Genomic DNA, 13,336 nt, shown 5'->3' on the forward strand with positions numbered 1-13,336 from the left:
TGGATGCGCCCGATCTCGTCTGATCTCGGAAGCTAAGCAGGGTCGGGCCTGGTTAGTACTTGAATGGGAGACCGCCTGGGAATACCAGGTGCTGTAAGCTTTTTCAACCAGCAGAGAGCGCTCTCGCTTAATCTACCCACACATATTTCAACGTGGTAAGAGCGACAGCTCACGTCCAAAAGTGTTTTGCACATGGTTAAGGCACTTTAACTCCAACAAATAAGCGCTTCTAAATTATTATCACCAACAAATCAATGACTTATATTCTATGACTTATCTTCAACTCCATATAAGAGGTATTTCAAGCAGCAGATTCTGCTTACGGCCATACCAGCCTAGATGCGCCCGATCTCGTCTGATCTCGGAAGCTAAGCAGGGTCGGGCCTGGTTAGTACTTGGATGGGAGACCGCCTGGGAATACCAGGTGCTGTAAGCTTTTTCAACCAGCAGAGAGCGCTCTCGCTTAATCTACCCACACATATTTCAACGTGGTAAGAGCGACAGCTCACGTCCAAAAGTGTTTTGCACATGGTTAAGGCACTTTAACTCCAACAAATAAGCGCTTCTAAATTATTATCACCAACAAATCAATGACTTATATTATATGACTTATCTTCAACTCCATATAAGAGGTGTTTCAAGCTGCAGCTTCAGCTTACGGCCATACCAGCCTGGATGCGCCCGATCTCGTCTGATCTCGGAAGCTAAGCAGGGTCGGGCCTGGTTAGTACTTGGATGGGAGACCGCCTGGGAATATCAGGTGCTGTAAGCTTTTTCAACCAGCAGAGAGCGCTCTCGCTTAATCTACCCACACATATTTCAACGTGGTAACAGCGACAGCTCACGTCCTAAAGTGTTTTGCACATGGTTAAGGCACTTTAACTCCAACAAATAAAACCAACAAATCAATGACTTATATGCTATGACTTATCTTCAACTCCATATAAGAGGTATTTCAAGCTGCAGCTTCTGCTTACAGCCATACCAGCCTGGATGCGCCCGATCTCGTCTGATCTCGGAAGCTAAGCAGGGTCGGGCCTGGTTAGTACTTGGATGGGAGACCGCCTGGGAATACCAGGTGCTGTAAGCTTTTTCAACCAGCAGAGAGCGCTCTCGCTTAATCTACCCACACATATTTCAACGTGGTAACAGCGACAGTTCACGTCCTAAAGTGTTTTGCACATGGTTAAGGCACTTTAACTCCAACAAATAAAACCAACAAATCAATGACTTATATGCTATGACTTATCTTCAACTCCATATAAGAGGTATTTCAAGCTGCAGCTTCTGCTTACAGCCATACCAGCCTAGATGCGCCCGATCTCGTCTGATCTCGGAAGCTAAGCAGGGTCGGGCCTGGTTAGTACTTGGATGGGAGACCGCCTGGGAATACCAGGTGCTGTAAGCATTTTCAACCAGCAGAGAGCGCTCTCGCTTAATCTACCCACACATATTTCAACGTGGTAACAGCGACAGCTCACGTCCTAAAGTGTTTTGCACATGGTTAAGGCACTTTAACTCCAACAAATAAACGCTTCTAAATTATTATCACCAACAAATCAATGACTTATATTATATGACTTATCTTCAACTCCATATAAGAGGTATTTCAAGCAGCAGCTTCTGCTTACGGCCATACCAGCCTGGATGCGCCCGATCTCATCTGATCTCGGAAGCTAAGCAGGGTCGGGCCTGGTTAGTACTTGGATGGGAGACCGCCTGGGAATACCAGGTGCTGTAAGCATTTTCAACCAGCAGAGAGCACTCTCGCTTAATCTACCCACACATATTTCAACGTGGTAACAGCGACAGCTCACGTCCAAAAGTGTTTTGCACATGGTTAAGGCACTTTAACTCCAACAAATAAAACCAACAAATCAATGACTTATATTCTATGACTTATCTTCAACTCCATATAAGAGGTATTTCAAGCTGCAGCTTCTGCTTACGGCCATACCAGCCTGGATGCGCCCGATCTCGTCTGATCTCGGAAGTTAAGCAGGGTCGGGCCTGGTTAGTACTTGGATGGGAGACCGCCTGGGAATACCAGGTGTTGTAAGTATTTTCAACCAGCAGAGTGCGCTCTCGCTTAATCTACCCACACATATTTCAACGTGGTAACAGCGACAGCTCACGTCCTAAAGTGTTTTGCACATGGTTAAGGCACTTTAACTCCAACAAATATGCGCTTCTAAATTATTATCACCAACAAATCAATGACTTATATTATATGACTTATCTTCAACTCCATATAAGAGGTATTTCAAGCTACAGCTTCAGCTTATGGCCATACCAGCCTGGATGCGCCCGATCTCGTCTGATCTCGGAAGCTAAGCAGGGTCAGGCCTGGTTAGGACTTGGATGGGAGACCGCCTGGGAATATCAGGTGCTGTAAGCTTTTTCAACCAGCAGAGAGCGCTCTCGCTTAATCTACCCACACATATTTCAACGTGGTAACAGCGACAGCTCACGTCCTAAAGTGTTTTGCACATGGTTAAGGCACTTTAACTCCAACAAATAAAACCAACAAATCAATGACTTATATTCTATGACTTATCTTCAACTCCATATAAGAGGTATTTCAAGCAGCAGATTCTCCTTACGGCCATACCAGCCTGGATGCGCCCGATCTCGTCTGATCTCGGAAGCTAAGCAGGGTCGGGCCTGGTTAGTACTTGGATGGGAGACCGCCTCGGAATACCAGGTGCTGTAAGCATTTTCAACCAGCAGAGAGTGCTCTCGCTTAATCTACCTACACATATTTCAACGTGGTAACAGCGACAGCTCACGTCCTAAAGTGTTTTGCACATGGTTAAGGCACTTTAACTCCAACAAATAAGCGCTTCTAAATTATTATCACCAACAAATCAATGACTTGTATTATATGACTTATCTTCAACTCCATATAAGAAGTATTTCAAGCTGCAGCTTCAGCTTATGGCCATACCAGCCTGGATGCGCCCGATCTCGTCTGATCTCGGAAGCTAAGCAGGGTAGGGCCTGGTTAGTACTTGGATGGGAGACCGCCTGGGAATACCAGGTGCTGTAAGCTTTTTCAACCAGCAGAGAGCGCTCTCGCTTAATCTACCCACACATATTTCAACGTGGTAAGAGCGACAGCTCACGTCCAAAAGGGTTTTGCACATGGTTAAGGCACTTTAACTCCAACAAATAAAACCAACAAATCAATGACTTATATTCTATGACTTATCTTCAACTCCATATAAGAGGTATTTCAAGCTGCAGCTTCTGCTTACGGCCATACCAGCCTGGATGCGCCCGATCTCATCTGATCTCGGAAGCTAAGCAGGGTCGGGCCTGGTTAGTACTTGGATGGGAGACCGCCTGGGAATACCAGGTGCTGTAAGCTTTTTCAACCAGCAGAGAGCGCTCTCGCTTAATCTACCCACACATATTTCAACGTGGTAACAGCGACAGCTCACGTCCAAAAGTGTTTTTCACATGGTTAAGGCAGTCTAACTCCAACAAATAAGCGCTTCTAAATTATTATCACCAACAAATCAATGACTTATATTATATGACTTATCTTCAACTCCATATAAGAGGTATTTCAAGCAGCAGCTTCTGCTTACGGCCATACCAGCCTGGATGCGCCCGATCTTGTCTGACCTCGGAAGCTAAGCAGGGTCGGGCCTGGTTAGTACTTGGATGGGAGACCGCCTGGGAATACCAGGTGCTGTAAGCATTTTCAACCAGCAGAGAGCGCTCTCGCTTAATCTACCCACACATATTTCAACGTGGTAACAGCGACAGCTCACGTCCTAAAGTGTTTTGCACATGGTTAAGGCACTTTAACTCCAACAAATAAGCGCTTCTAAATTATTATCACCAACAAATCAATGACTTATATTATATGACTTATCTTCAACTCCATATAAGAGGTATTTCAAGCTGCAGCTTCAGCTTACGGCCATACCTGCCTGGATGCGCCCGATCTCGTCTGATCTCGAAAGCTAAGCAGGGTCGGGCCTGGTTAGTACTTGGATGGGAGACCGCCTGGGAATATCAGGTGCTGTAAGCTTTTTCAACCAGCAGAGAGCGCTCTCGCTTAATCTACCCACACATATTTCAACGTGGTAACAGCGACAGCTCACGTCCTAAAGTGTTTTGCACATGGTTAAGGCACTTTAACTCCAACAAATAAAACCAACAAATCAATGACTTATATGCTATGACTTATCTTCAACTCCATATAAGAGGTATTTCAAGCTGCAGCTTCTGCTTACGGCCATACCAGCCTGGATGCGCCCGATCTCGTCTGATCTCGGAAGCTAAGCAGGGTCGGGCCTGGTTAGTACTTGGATGGGAGACCGCCTGGGAATACCAGGTGCTGTAAGCTTTTTCAACCAGCAGAGAGCGCTCTCGCTTAATCTACCCACACATATTTCAACGTGGTAACAGCGACAGCTCACGTCCTAAAGTGTTTTTCACATGGTTAAGGCACTTTAACTCCAACAAATATGCGCTTCTAAATTATTATCACCAACAAATCAATGACTTATATTATATGACTTATCTTCAACTCCATATAAGAGGTATTTCAAGCTGCAGCTTCAGCTTATGGCCATACCAGCCTGGATGCGCCCGATCTCGTCTGATCTCGGAAGCTAAGCAGGGTCAGGCCTGGTTAGGACTTGGATGGGAGACCGCCTGGGAATATCAGGTGCTGTAAGCTTTTTCAACCAGCAGAGAGCGCTCTCGCTTAATCTACCCACACATATTTCAACGTGGTAACAGCGACAGCTCACGTCCTAAAGTGTTTTGCACATGGTTAAGGCACTTTAACTCCAACAAATAAAACCAACAAATCGCTGACTTATATTCTATGACTTATCTTCAACTCCATATAAGAGGTATTTCAAGCAGCAGATTCTGCTTACGGCCATACCAGCCTGGATGCGCCCGATCTCGTCTGATCTCGGAAGCTAAGCAGGGTCGGGCCTGGTTAGTACTTGGATGGGAGACCGCCTGGGAATATCAGGTGCTGTAAGCTTTTTCAACCAGCAGAGAGCGCTCTCGCTTAATCTACCCACACATATTTCAACGTGGTAACAACGACAGCTCACGTCCTAAAGTGTTTTGCACATGGTTAAGGCACTTTAACTCCAACAAATAAAACCAACAAATCAATGACTTATATGCTATGACTTATCTTCAACTCCATATAAGAGGTATTTCAAGCTGCAGCTTCTGCTTACGGCCATACCAGCCTGGATGCGCCCGATCTCGTCTGATCTCGGAAGCTAAGCAGGGTCGGGCCTGGTTAGTACTTGGATGGGAGACCGCCTGGGAATACCAGGTGCTGTAAGCTTTTTCAACCAGCAGAGAGCGCTCTCGCTTAATCTACCCACACATATTTCAACGTGGTAACAGCGACAGCTCACGTCCTAAAGTGTTTTTCACATGGTTAAGGCACTTTAACTCCAACAAATATGCGCTTCTAAATTATTATCACCAACAAATCAATGACTTATATTATATGACTTATCTTCAACTCCATATAAGAGGTATTTCAAGCTGCAGCTTCAGCTTATGGCCATACCAGCCTGGATGCGCCCGATCTCGTCTGATCTCGGAAGCTAAGCAGGGTCAGGCCTGGTTAGGACTTGGATGGGAGACCGCCTGGGAATATCAGGTGCTGTAAGCTTTTTCAACCAGCAGAGAGCGCTCTCGCTTAATCTACCCACACATATTTCAACGTGGTAACAGCGACAGCTCACGTCCTAAAGTGTTTTGCACATGGTTAAGGCACTTTAACTCCAACAAATAAAACCAACAAATCGCTGACTTATATTCTATGACTTATCTTCAACTCCATATAAGAGGTATTTCAAGCAGCAGATTCTGCTTACGGCCATACCAGCCTGGATGCGCCCGATCTCGTCTGATCTCGGAAGCTAAGCAGGGTCGGGCCTGGTTAGTACTTGGATGGGAGACCGCCTGGGAATATCAGGTGCTGTAAGCTTTTTCAACCAGCAGAGAGCGCTATCGCTTAATCTACCCACACATATTTCAACGTGGTAACAGCGACAGCTCACGTCCTAAAGGGTTTTGCACATGGTTAAGGCACTTTAACTCCAACAAATAAGCGCTTCTAAATTATTATCACCAACAAATCAATGACTTATATTATATGACTTATCTTCAACTCCATATAAGAGGTATTTCAAGCTGCAGCTTCAGCTTACGGCCATACCTGCCTGGATGCGCCCGATCTCGTCTGATCTCGAAAGCTAAGCAGGGTCGGGCCTGGTTAGTACTTGGATGGGAGACCGCCTGGGAATATCAGGTGCTGTAAGCTTTTTCAACCAGCAGAGAGCGCTCTCGCTTAATCTACCCACACATATTTCAACGTGGTAACAGCGACAGCTCACGTCCTAAAGTGTTTTGCACATGGTTAAGGCACTTTAACTCCAACAAATAAAACCAACAAATCAATGACTTATATGCTATGACTTATCTTCAACTCCATATAAGAGGTATTTCAAGCTGCAGCTTCTGCTTACGGCCATACCAGCCTGGATGCGCCCGATCTCGTCTGATCTCGGAAGCTAAGCAGGGTCGGGCCTGGTTAGTACTTGGATGGGAGACCGCCTGGGAATACCAGGTGCTGTAAGCTTTTTCAACCAGCAGAGAGCGCTCTCGCTTAATCTACCCACACATATTTCAACGTGGTAACAGCGACAGCTCACGTCCTAAAGTGTTTTTCACATGGTTAAGGCACTTTAACTCCAACAAATATGCGCTTCTAAATTATTATCACCAACAAATCAATGACTTATATTATATGACTTATCTTCAACTCCATATAAGAGGTATTTCAAGCTGCAGCTTCAGCTTATGGCCATACCAGCCTGGATGCGCCCGATCTCGTCTGATCTCGGAAGCTAAGCAGGGTCAGGCCTGGTTAGGACTTGGATGGGAGACCGCCTGGGAATATCAGGTGCTGTAAGCTTTTTCAACCAGCAGAGAGCGCTCTCGCTTAATCTACCCACACATATTTCAACGTGGTAACAGCGACAGCTCACGTCCTAAAGTGTTTTGCACATGGTTAAGGCACTTTAACTCCAACAAATAAAACCAACAAATCGCTGACTTATATTCTATGACTTATCTTCAACTCCATATAAGAGGTATTTCAAGCAGCAGATTCTGCTTACGGCCATACCAGCCTGGATGCGCCCGATCTCGTCTGATCTCGGAAGCTAAGCAGGGTCGGGCCTGGTTAGTACTTGGATGGGAGACCGCCTGGGAATATCAGGTGCTGTAAGCTTTTTCAACCAGCAGAGAGCGCTCTCGCTTAATCTACCCACACATATTTCAACGTGGTAACAACGACAGCTCACGTCCTAAAGTGTTTTGCACATGGTTAAGGCACTTTAACTCCAACAAATAAAACCAACAAATCAATGACTTATATGCTATGACTTATCTTCAACTCCATATAAGAGGTATTTCAAGCTGCAGCTTCTGCTTACGGCCATACCAGCCTGGATGCGCCCGATCTCGTCTGATCTCGGAAGCTAAGCAGGGTCGGGCCTGGTTAGTACTTGGATGGGAGACCGCCTGGGAATACCAGGTGCTGTAAGCTTTTTCAACCAGCAGAGAGCGCTCTCGCTTAATCTACCCACACATATTTCAACGTGGTAACAGCGACAGCTCACGTCCTAAAGTGTTTTTCACATGGTTAAGGCACTTTAACTCCAACAAATATGCGCTTCTAAATTATTATCACCAACAAATCAATGACTTATATTATATGACTTATCTTCAACTCCATATAAGAGGTATTTCAAGCTGCAGCTTCAGCTTATGGCCATACCAGCCTGGATGCGCCCGATCTCGTCTGATCTCGGAAGCTAAGCAGGGTCAGGCCTGGTTAGGACTTGGATGGGAGACCGCCTGGGAATATCAGGTGCTGTAAGCTTTTTCAACCAGCAGAGAGCGCTCTCGCTTAATCTACCCACACATATTTCAACGTGGTAACAGCGACAGCTCACGTCCTAAAGTGTTTTGCACATGGTTAAGGCACTTTAACTCCAACAAATAAAACCAACAAATCGCTGACTTATATTCTATGACTTATCTTCAACTCCATATAAGAGGTATTTCAAGCAGCAGATTCTGCTTACGGCCATACCAGCCTGGATGCGCCCGATCTCGTCTGATCTCGGAAGCTAAGCAGGGTCGGGCCTGGTTAGTACTTGGATGGGAGACCGCCTGGGAATATCAGGTGCTGTAAGCTTTTTCAACCAGCAGAGAGCGCTATCGCTTAATCTACCCACACATATTTCAACGTGGTAACAGCGACAGCTCACGTCCTAAAGGGTTTTGCACATGGTTAAGGCACTTTAACTCCAACAAATAAAACCAACAAATCAATGACTTATATGCTATGACTTATCTTCAACTCCATATAAGAGGTATTTCAAGCTGCGGCTTCTGCTTACGGCCATACCAGCCTGGATGCGCCCGATCTCGTCTGATCTCGGAAGCTAAGCAGGTTCGGGCCTGGTTAGTACTTGGATGGGAGACCGCCTGGGAATACCAGGTGCTGTAAGCTTTTTCAACCAGCAGAGAGCGCTCTCGCTTAATCTACCCACACATATTTCAACGTGGTAACAGCGACAGCTCACGTCCTAAAGTGTTTTTCACATGGTTAAGGCACTTTAACTCCAACAAATATGCGCTTCTAAATTATTATCACCAACAAATCAATGACTTATATTATATGACTTATCTTCAACTCCATATAAGAGGTATTTCAAGCTGCAGCTTCACCTTATGGCCATACCAGCCTGGATGCGCCCGATCTCGTCTGATCTCGGAAGCTAAGCAGGGTCAGGCCTGGTTAGGACTTGGATGGGAGACCGCCTGGGAATATCAGGTGCTGTAAGCTTTTTCAACCAGCAGAGAGCGCTCTCGCTTAATCTACCCACACATATTTCAACGTGGTAACAGCGACAGCTCACGTCCTAAAGTGTTTTGCACATGGCTAAGGCACTTTAACTCCAACAAATAAAACCAACAAATCAATGACTTATATTCTATGACTTATCTTCAACTCCATATAAGAGGTATTTCAAGCAGCAGCTTCTGCTTACGGCCATACCAGCCTGGATGCGCCCGATCTCGTCTGATCTCGGAAGCTAAGCAGGGTCGGGCCTGGTTAGTACCTGGATGGGAGACCGCCTGGGAATACCAGGTGCTGTAAGCTTTTTCAACCAGCAGAGAGCGCTCTCGCTTAATCTACCCACAAATATTTCAACGTGGTAAGAGCGACAGCTCACGTCCAAAAGTGTTTTGCACATGGTTAAGGCACTTTAACTCCAACAAATAAGCGCTTCTAAATTATTATCACCAACAAATCAATGACTTATATTATATGACTTATCTTCAACTCCATATAAGAAGTATTTCAAGCTGCAGCTTCACCTTATGGCCATACCAGCCTGGATGCGCCCGATCTCGTCTGATCTCGGAAGCTAAGCAGGGTTGGGCCTGGTTAGTACTTGGATGGGAGACCGCCTGGGAATACCAGGTGCTGTAAGAATTTTCAACCAGCAGAGAGCGCCCTCGCTTAATCTACCCACACATATTTCAACGTGGTAACAGCGACAGCTCACGTCCAAAAGTGTTTTTCACATGGTTAAGGCACTTTAACTCCAACAAATAAGCGCTTCTAAATTATTATCACCAACAAATCAATGACTTGTATTATATGACTTATCTTCAACTCCATATAAGAAGTATTTCAAGCTGCAGCTTCAGCTTATGGCTATACCAGCCTGGATGCGCCCGATCTCGTCTGATCTCGGAAGCTAAGCAGGGTCGGGCCTGGTTAGTATTTGGATGGGAGACCGCCTGGGAATACCAGGTGCTGTAAGCTTTTTCAACCAGCAGAGAGCGCTCTCGCTTAATCTACCCACACATATTTCAACGTGGTAAGAGCGACAGCTCACGTCCAAAAGTGTTAGGCACATGGTTAAGGCACTTTAACTCCAACAAATAAGCGCTTCTAAATTATTATCACCAACAAATCAATGACTTGTATTATATGACTTATCTTCAACTCCATATAAGAAGTATTTCAAGCTGCAGCTTCAGCTTATGGCTATACCAGCCTGGATGCGCCCGATCTCGTCTGATCTCGGAAGCTAAGCAGGGTCGGGCCTGGTTAGTACTTGGATGGGAGACCGCCTGGGAATACCAGGTGCTGTAAGCTTTTTCAACCAGCAGAGAGCGCTCTCGCTTAATCTACCCACACATATTTCAACGTGGTAAGAGCGACAGCTCACGTCCAAAAGTGTTAGGCACATGGTTAAGGCACTTTAACTCCAACAAATAAAACCAACAAATCAATGACTTATATTCTATGACTTATCTTCAACTCCATATAAGAGGTATTTCAAGCTGCAGCTTCTGCTTATGGCCATACCAGCCTGGATGCGCCCGATCTCGTCTGATCTCGGAAGCTAAGCAGGGTCGGGCCTGGTTAGTACTTGGATGGGAGACCGCCTGGGAATACCAGGTGCTGTAAGCTTTTTCAACCAGCAGAGAGCGCTCTCGCTTAATCTACCCACACATATTTCAACGTGGTAACAACGACAGCTCACGTCCAAAAGTGTTTTTCACATGGTTAAGGCACTTTAACTCCAACAAATAAGCGCTTCTAAATTATTATCACCAACAAATCAATGACTTGTATTATATGACTTATCTTCAACTCCATATAAGAAGTATTTCAAGCTGCAGCTTCAGCTTATGGCCATACCAGCCTGGATGCGCCCGATCTCGTCTGATCTCGGAAGCTAAGCAGGGTAGGGCCTGGTTAGTACTTGGATGGGAGACCGCCTGGGAATACCAGGTGCTGTAAGCATTTTCAACCAGCAGAGAGCGCTCTCGCTTAATCTACCCACACATATTTCAACGTGGTAACAGCAACAGCTCACGTCCTAAAGAGTTTTGCACATGGTTAAGGCACTTTAACTCCAACAAATAAAACCAACAAATCAATGACTTATATTCTATGACTTATCTTCAACTCCATATAAGAGGTATTTCAAGCTGCAGCTTCTGCTTACGGCCATACCAGCCTGGATGCGCCCGATCTCGTCTGATCTCGGAAGCTAAGCAGGGTCGGGCCTGGTTAGTACTTAAATGGGAGACCGCCTGGGAATACCAGGTGCTGTAAGCTTTTTCAACCAGCAGAGAGCGCTCTCGCTTAATCTACCCACACATATTTCAACGTGGTAAGAGCGACAGCTCACGTCCAAAAGTGTTTTTCACATGGTTAAGGCACTTTAACTCCAACAAATAAAACCAACAAATCAAGGACTTATATGCTATGACTTATCTTCAACTCCATATAAGAGGTATTTCAAGCTGCAGCTTCTGCTTACGGCCATACCAGCCTGGATGCGCCCGATCTCGTCTGATCTCGGAAGCTAAGCAGGGTCGGGCCTGGTTAGTACTTGGATGGGAGACCGCCTGGGAATACCAGGTGCTGTAAGCTTTCTCAACCAGCAGAGAGCGCTCTCGCTTAATCTACCCACACATATTTCAACGTGGTAACAGCGACAGCTCACGTCCTAAAGTGTTTTTCACATGGTTAAGGCACTTTAACTCCAACAAATAAGTGCTTCTAAATTATTATCACCAACAAATCAATGACTTATATTATATGACTTATCTTCAACTCCATATAAGAGGTATTTCAAGCAGCAGCTTCTGCTTACGGCCATACCAGCCTGGATGCGCCCGATCTCGTCTGATCTCGGAAGCTAAGCAGGGTCGGGCCTGGTTAGTACTTGGATGGGAGACCGCCTGGGAATACCAGGTGCTGTAAGCATTTTCAACCAGCAGAGAGCGCTCTCGCTTAATCTACCCACACATATTTCAACGTGGTAACAGCGACAGCTCACGTCCTAAAGTGTTTTGCACATGGTTAAGGCACTTTAACTCCAACAAATAAGCGCTTCTAAATTATTATCACCAACAAATCAATGACTTGTATTATATACTTATCTTCAACTCCATATAAGAAGTATTTCAAGCTGCAGCTTCAGCTTACGGCCATACCAGCCTGGATGCGCCCGATCTCGTCTGATCTCGGAAGCTAAGCAGGGTCGGGCCTGGTTAGTACTTGGATGGGAGACCGCCTGGGAATACCAGGTGCTGTAAGCATTTTCAACCAGCAGAGAGCGCTCTCGCTTAATCTACCCACACATATTTCAACGTGGTAACAGCAACAGCTCACGTCCTAAAGTGTTTTGCACATGGTTAAGGCACTTTAACTCCAACAAATAAAACCAACAAATCAATGACTTATATTCTATGACTTATCTTCAACTCCATATAAGAGGTATTTCAAGCTGCAGCTTCTGCTTACGGCCATACCAGCCTGGATGCACCCGATCTCGTCTGATCTCGGAAGCTAAGCAGGGTCGGGCCTGGTTAGTACTTGGATGGGAGACCGCCTGGGGATACCAGGTGCTGTAAGCTTTTTCAACCAGCAGAGAGCGCTCTCGCTTAATCTACCCACACATATTTCAACGTGGTAACAGCGACAGCTCACGTCCTAAAGTGTTTTGCACATGGTTAAGGCACTTTAACTCCAACAAATAAGCGCTTCTAAATTATTATCACCAACAAATCAATGACTTATATGCTATGACTTATCTTCAACTCCATATAAGAGGTATTTCAAGCTGCAGCTTCTGCTTACGGCCATACCAACCTGGATGCGCCCGATCTCGTCTGATCTCGGAAGCTAAGCAGGGTCGGGCCTGGTTAGTACTTGGATGGGAGACCGCCTGGGAATACCAGGTGCTGTAAGCTTTTTCAACCAGCAGAGAGCGCTCTCGCTTAATCTACCCACACATATTTCAACGTGGTAACAGCGACAGCTCACGTCCTAAAGTGTTTTTCACATGGTTAAGGCACTTTAACTCCAACAAATATGCGCTTCTAAATTATTATCACCAACAAATCAATGACTTATATTATATGACTTATCTTCAACTCCATATAAGAGGTATTTCAAGCTGCAGCTTCAGCTTATGGCCATACCAGCCTGGATGCGCCCGATCTCGTCTGATCTCGGAAGCTAAGCAGGGTCAGGCCTGGTTAGGACTTGGATGGGAGACCGCCTGGGAATATCAGGTGCTGTAAGCTTTTTCAACCAGCAGAGAGCGCTCTCGCTTAATCTACCCACACATATTTCAACGTGGTAACAGCGACAGCTCACGTCCTAAAGTGTTTTGCACATGGTTAAGGCACTTTAACTCCAACAAATAAAACCAACAAATCGCTG

The 13,336-nt window shown here is 45.7% G+C and overlaps 40 non-coding genes and 1 pseudogene across 40 annotated transcripts in view; all 41 read left to right on the forward strand.

Moving 5' to 3' along the window:
* LOC133431726 (5S ribosomal RNA) overlaps nucleotides 1-100 on the forward strand; it is a 119-nt gene extending 19 nt beyond the window's left edge. The window contains exon 1 of the ribosomal RNA XR_009776064.1: nucleotides 1-100. This exon is cut by the window's left edge and continues 19 nt beyond it. This is a non-coding gene — a ribosomal RNA (5S ribosomal RNA).
* A 217-nt stretch (nucleotides 101-317) lies between these two features.
* On the forward strand, nucleotides 318-436 carry LOC133431763 (5S ribosomal RNA). The gene has a single exon (XR_009776099.1). It is a non-coding gene; the product is annotated as a 5S ribosomal RNA (ribosomal RNA).
* A 217-nt stretch (nucleotides 437-653) lies between these two features.
* LOC133431645 (5S ribosomal RNA) lies at nucleotides 654-772 on the forward strand. The gene has a single exon (XR_009775987.1). It is a non-coding gene; the product is annotated as a 5S ribosomal RNA (ribosomal RNA).
* Nucleotides 773-971: 199 nt separating this feature from the next.
* On the forward strand, nucleotides 972-1,090 carry LOC133431555 (5S ribosomal RNA). The gene has a single exon (XR_009775902.1). It is a non-coding gene; the product is annotated as a 5S ribosomal RNA (ribosomal RNA).
* A 199-nt stretch (nucleotides 1,091-1,289) lies between these two features.
* Nucleotides 1,290-1,408, forward strand: LOC133431845 (5S ribosomal RNA). The gene has a single exon (XR_009776176.1). It is a non-coding gene; the product is annotated as a 5S ribosomal RNA (ribosomal RNA).
* A 217-nt stretch (nucleotides 1,409-1,625) lies between these two features.
* Nucleotides 1,626-1,744, forward strand: LOC133431742 (5S ribosomal RNA). Its single transcript, XR_009776079.1, has one exon. It is a non-coding gene; the product is annotated as a 5S ribosomal RNA (ribosomal RNA).
* Nucleotides 1,745-1,943: 199 nt separating this feature from the next.
* Nucleotides 1,944-2,062, forward strand: LOC133431781 (5S ribosomal RNA). Its single transcript, XR_009776116.1, has one exon. It is a non-coding gene; the product is annotated as a 5S ribosomal RNA (ribosomal RNA).
* Nucleotides 2,063-2,279: 217 nt separating this feature from the next.
* LOC133431420 (5S ribosomal RNA) lies at nucleotides 2,280-2,398 on the forward strand. The gene has a single exon (XR_009775804.1). It is a non-coding gene; the product is annotated as a 5S ribosomal RNA (ribosomal RNA).
* Nucleotides 2,399-2,597: 199 nt separating this feature from the next.
* On the forward strand, nucleotides 2,598-2,716 carry LOC133431965 (5S ribosomal RNA). The gene has a single exon (XR_009776291.1). It is a non-coding gene; the product is annotated as a 5S ribosomal RNA (ribosomal RNA).
* A 217-nt stretch (nucleotides 2,717-2,933) lies between these two features.
* On the forward strand, nucleotides 2,934-3,052 carry LOC133431606 (5S ribosomal RNA). Its single transcript, XR_009775951.1, has one exon. It is a non-coding gene; the product is annotated as a 5S ribosomal RNA (ribosomal RNA).
* Nucleotides 3,053-3,251: 199 nt separating this feature from the next.
* Nucleotides 3,252-3,370, forward strand: LOC133431566 (5S ribosomal RNA). The gene has a single exon (XR_009775912.1). It is a non-coding gene; the product is annotated as a 5S ribosomal RNA (ribosomal RNA).
* A 217-nt stretch (nucleotides 3,371-3,587) lies between these two features.
* LOC133431903 (5S ribosomal RNA) lies at nucleotides 3,588-3,706 on the forward strand. The gene has a single exon (XR_009776232.1). It is a non-coding gene; the product is annotated as a 5S ribosomal RNA (ribosomal RNA).
* Nucleotides 3,707-3,923: 217 nt separating this feature from the next.
* On the forward strand, nucleotides 3,924-4,042 carry LOC133431897 (5S ribosomal RNA). The gene has a single exon (XR_009776226.1). It is a non-coding gene; the product is annotated as a 5S ribosomal RNA (ribosomal RNA).
* Nucleotides 4,043-4,241: 199 nt separating this feature from the next.
* Nucleotides 4,242-4,360, forward strand: LOC133431498 (5S ribosomal RNA). The gene has a single exon (XR_009775849.1). It is a non-coding gene; the product is annotated as a 5S ribosomal RNA (ribosomal RNA).
* A 217-nt stretch (nucleotides 4,361-4,577) lies between these two features.
* Nucleotides 4,578-4,696, forward strand: LOC133431421 (5S ribosomal RNA). Its single transcript, XR_009775805.1, has one exon. It is a non-coding gene; the product is annotated as a 5S ribosomal RNA (ribosomal RNA).
* A 199-nt stretch (nucleotides 4,697-4,895) lies between these two features.
* LOC133431646 (5S ribosomal RNA) lies at nucleotides 4,896-5,014 on the forward strand. The gene has a single exon (XR_009775988.1). It is a non-coding gene; the product is annotated as a 5S ribosomal RNA (ribosomal RNA).
* A 199-nt stretch (nucleotides 5,015-5,213) lies between these two features.
* On the forward strand, nucleotides 5,214-5,332 carry LOC133431499 (5S ribosomal RNA). Its single transcript, XR_009775850.1, has one exon. It is a non-coding gene; the product is annotated as a 5S ribosomal RNA (ribosomal RNA).
* Nucleotides 5,333-5,549: 217 nt separating this feature from the next.
* On the forward strand, nucleotides 5,550-5,668 carry LOC133431422 (5S ribosomal RNA). Its single transcript, XR_009775806.1, has one exon. It is a non-coding gene; the product is annotated as a 5S ribosomal RNA (ribosomal RNA).
* A 199-nt stretch (nucleotides 5,669-5,867) lies between these two features.
* LOC133431647 (5S ribosomal RNA) lies at nucleotides 5,868-5,986 on the forward strand. Its single transcript, XR_009775989.1, has one exon. It is a non-coding gene; the product is annotated as a 5S ribosomal RNA (ribosomal RNA).
* A 217-nt stretch (nucleotides 5,987-6,203) lies between these two features.
* LOC133431898 (5S ribosomal RNA) lies at nucleotides 6,204-6,322 on the forward strand. The gene has a single exon (XR_009776227.1). It is a non-coding gene; the product is annotated as a 5S ribosomal RNA (ribosomal RNA).
* Nucleotides 6,323-6,521: 199 nt separating this feature from the next.
* LOC133431500 (5S ribosomal RNA) lies at nucleotides 6,522-6,640 on the forward strand. Its single transcript, XR_009775851.1, has one exon. It is a non-coding gene; the product is annotated as a 5S ribosomal RNA (ribosomal RNA).
* A 217-nt stretch (nucleotides 6,641-6,857) lies between these two features.
* LOC133431423 (5S ribosomal RNA) lies at nucleotides 6,858-6,976 on the forward strand. The gene has a single exon (XR_009775807.1). It is a non-coding gene; the product is annotated as a 5S ribosomal RNA (ribosomal RNA).
* A 199-nt stretch (nucleotides 6,977-7,175) lies between these two features.
* On the forward strand, nucleotides 7,176-7,294 carry LOC133431649 (5S ribosomal RNA). Its single transcript, XR_009775991.1, has one exon. It is a non-coding gene; the product is annotated as a 5S ribosomal RNA (ribosomal RNA).
* A 199-nt stretch (nucleotides 7,295-7,493) lies between these two features.
* LOC133431502 (5S ribosomal RNA) lies at nucleotides 7,494-7,612 on the forward strand. Its single transcript, XR_009775852.1, has one exon. It is a non-coding gene; the product is annotated as a 5S ribosomal RNA (ribosomal RNA).
* Nucleotides 7,613-7,829: 217 nt separating this feature from the next.
* On the forward strand, nucleotides 7,830-7,948 carry LOC133431424 (5S ribosomal RNA). The gene has a single exon (XR_009775808.1). It is a non-coding gene; the product is annotated as a 5S ribosomal RNA (ribosomal RNA).
* A 199-nt stretch (nucleotides 7,949-8,147) lies between these two features.
* Nucleotides 8,148-8,266, forward strand: LOC133431650 (5S ribosomal RNA). The gene has a single exon (XR_009775992.1). It is a non-coding gene; the product is annotated as a 5S ribosomal RNA (ribosomal RNA).
* A 199-nt stretch (nucleotides 8,267-8,465) lies between these two features.
* LOC133431935 (5S ribosomal RNA) lies at nucleotides 8,466-8,584 on the forward strand. The gene has a single exon (XR_009776262.1). It is a non-coding gene; the product is annotated as a 5S ribosomal RNA (ribosomal RNA).
* Nucleotides 8,585-8,801: 217 nt separating this feature from the next.
* On the forward strand, nucleotides 8,802-8,920 carry LOC133431469 (5S ribosomal RNA; annotated as a pseudogene).
* A 199-nt stretch (nucleotides 8,921-9,119) lies between these two features.
* Nucleotides 9,120-9,238, forward strand: LOC133431563 (5S ribosomal RNA). The gene has a single exon (XR_009775910.1). It is a non-coding gene; the product is annotated as a 5S ribosomal RNA (ribosomal RNA).
* A 217-nt stretch (nucleotides 9,239-9,455) lies between these two features.
* Nucleotides 9,456-9,574, forward strand: LOC133431836 (5S ribosomal RNA). The gene has a single exon (XR_009776167.1). It is a non-coding gene; the product is annotated as a 5S ribosomal RNA (ribosomal RNA).
* A 217-nt stretch (nucleotides 9,575-9,791) lies between these two features.
* On the forward strand, nucleotides 9,792-9,910 carry LOC133431923 (5S ribosomal RNA). Its single transcript, XR_009776251.1, has one exon. It is a non-coding gene; the product is annotated as a 5S ribosomal RNA (ribosomal RNA).
* A 217-nt stretch (nucleotides 9,911-10,127) lies between these two features.
* LOC133431727 (5S ribosomal RNA) lies at nucleotides 10,128-10,246 on the forward strand. The gene has a single exon (XR_009776065.1). It is a non-coding gene; the product is annotated as a 5S ribosomal RNA (ribosomal RNA).
* A 199-nt stretch (nucleotides 10,247-10,445) lies between these two features.
* On the forward strand, nucleotides 10,446-10,564 carry LOC133431626 (5S ribosomal RNA). The gene has a single exon (XR_009775969.1). It is a non-coding gene; the product is annotated as a 5S ribosomal RNA (ribosomal RNA).
* A 217-nt stretch (nucleotides 10,565-10,781) lies between these two features.
* Nucleotides 10,782-10,900, forward strand: LOC133431621 (5S ribosomal RNA). Its single transcript, XR_009775965.1, has one exon. It is a non-coding gene; the product is annotated as a 5S ribosomal RNA (ribosomal RNA).
* Nucleotides 10,901-11,099: 199 nt separating this feature from the next.
* Nucleotides 11,100-11,218, forward strand: LOC133431696 (5S ribosomal RNA). The gene has a single exon (XR_009776035.1). It is a non-coding gene; the product is annotated as a 5S ribosomal RNA (ribosomal RNA).
* Nucleotides 11,219-11,417: 199 nt separating this feature from the next.
* LOC133431503 (5S ribosomal RNA) lies at nucleotides 11,418-11,536 on the forward strand. The gene has a single exon (XR_009775853.1). It is a non-coding gene; the product is annotated as a 5S ribosomal RNA (ribosomal RNA).
* A 217-nt stretch (nucleotides 11,537-11,753) lies between these two features.
* Nucleotides 11,754-11,872, forward strand: LOC133431591 (5S ribosomal RNA). Its single transcript, XR_009775936.1, has one exon. It is a non-coding gene; the product is annotated as a 5S ribosomal RNA (ribosomal RNA).
* A 216-nt stretch (nucleotides 11,873-12,088) lies between these two features.
* LOC133431592 (5S ribosomal RNA) lies at nucleotides 12,089-12,207 on the forward strand. The gene has a single exon (XR_009775937.1). It is a non-coding gene; the product is annotated as a 5S ribosomal RNA (ribosomal RNA).
* Nucleotides 12,208-12,406: 199 nt separating this feature from the next.
* LOC133431709 (5S ribosomal RNA) lies at nucleotides 12,407-12,525 on the forward strand. Its single transcript, XR_009776047.1, has one exon. It is a non-coding gene; the product is annotated as a 5S ribosomal RNA (ribosomal RNA).
* A 217-nt stretch (nucleotides 12,526-12,742) lies between these two features.
* Nucleotides 12,743-12,861, forward strand: LOC133431695 (5S ribosomal RNA). Its single transcript, XR_009776034.1, has one exon. It is a non-coding gene; the product is annotated as a 5S ribosomal RNA (ribosomal RNA).
* A 217-nt stretch (nucleotides 12,862-13,078) lies between these two features.
* On the forward strand, nucleotides 13,079-13,197 carry LOC133431425 (5S ribosomal RNA). The gene has a single exon (XR_009775809.1). It is a non-coding gene; the product is annotated as a 5S ribosomal RNA (ribosomal RNA).
* The last annotated feature ends 139 nt before the right edge of the window (nucleotides 13,198-13,336 follow it).

Source organism: Cololabis saira, unplaced genomic scaffold, assembly GCF_033807715.1.
Source record: "Cololabis saira isolate AMF1-May2022 unplaced genomic scaffold, fColSai1.1 scf041, whole genome shotgun sequence".
Lineage (NCBI taxonomy): Eukaryota > Metazoa > Chordata > Actinopteri > Beloniformes > Belonidae > Cololabis > Cololabis saira.